General features: G+C 61.9%; 1 protein-coding gene across 1 annotated transcript in view; it reads left to right on the top strand.

Moving 5' to 3' along the window:
• Window positions 1-1,025, top strand: part of EMIHUDRAFT_453902 (hypothetical protein) — a gene marked incomplete at its 5' end in the record, with an annotated part of 6,459 nt that overhangs the window by 1,845 nt on the left and 3,589 nt on the right. The window lies entirely within an intron of this gene.

The raw sequence follows: 1,025 nt of genomic DNA, 5'->3' as shown, positions 1-1,025 counted from the left end.
CTCCCCCATCTCTCCTCCACATCTCGTGTCGCAGGCGGAGACTCGCTCGTGTGAGATCATCTCTCCCCCGTGCCTCCCCCACATCTCCTCCACATCTCGTGTCGCAGGCGGAGACTCGCTCGTGTGAGATCATCTCTCCCCCGTGCCTCCCCCATATCTCCTCCACATCTCGTGTCGCAGGCGGAGACTCGCTCGTGTGAGATCATCTCTCCCCCGTGCCTCCCCCATATCTCCTCCACATCTCGTGTCGCAGGCGGAGACTCGCTCGTGTGAGATCATCTCTCCCCCGTGCCTCCCCCATATCTCCTCCACATCTCGTGTCGCAGGCGGAGACTCGCTCGTGTGAGATCATCTCTCCCCCGTGCCTCCCCCACATCTCCTCCACATCTCGTGTCGCAGGCGGAGACTCGCTCGTGTGAGATCATATCTCCCCCGTGCCTCCCCCATATCTCCTCCACATCTCGTGTCGCAGGCGGAGACTCGCTCGTGTGAGATCATCTCTCCCCCGTGCCTCCCCCATATCTCCTCCACATCTCGTGTCGCAGGCGGAGACTCGCTCGTGTGAGATCATATCTCCCCCGTGCCTCCCCCACATCTCCTCCACATCTCGTGTCGCAGGCGGAGACTCGCTCGTGTGAGATCATATCTCCCCCGTGCCTCCCCCACATCTCCTCCACATCTCGTGTCGCAGGCGGAGACTCGCTCGTGTGAGATCATCTCTCCCCCGTGCCTCCCCCATATCTCCTCCACATCTCGTGTCGCAGGCGGAGACTCGCTCGTGTGAGATCATCTCTCCCCCGTGCCTCCCCCATATCTCCTCCACATCTCGTGTCGCAGGCGGAGACTCGCTCGTGTGAGATCATCTCTCCCCCGTGCCTCCCCCATATCTCCTCCACATCTCGTGTCGCAGGCGGAGACTCGCTCGTGTGAGATCATCTCTCCCCCGTGCCTCCCCCATATCTCCTCCACATCTCGTGTCGCAGGCGGAGACTCGCTCGTGTGAGATCATCTCTCCCCCGTGCCTC

Source organism: Emiliania huxleyi, assembly GCF_000372725.1.
Source record: "Emiliania huxleyi CCMP1516 unplaced genomic scaffold EMIHUscaffold_95, whole genome shotgun sequence".
In the NCBI taxonomy this organism is placed as follows: domain Eukaryota; phylum Haptophyta; order Isochrysidales; family Noelaerhabdaceae; genus Emiliania; species Emiliania huxleyi.
The sequence above is the reverse complement of the archived record's forward strand: the minus strand, read 5'-3'. Positions and strand labels throughout refer to the sequence as shown.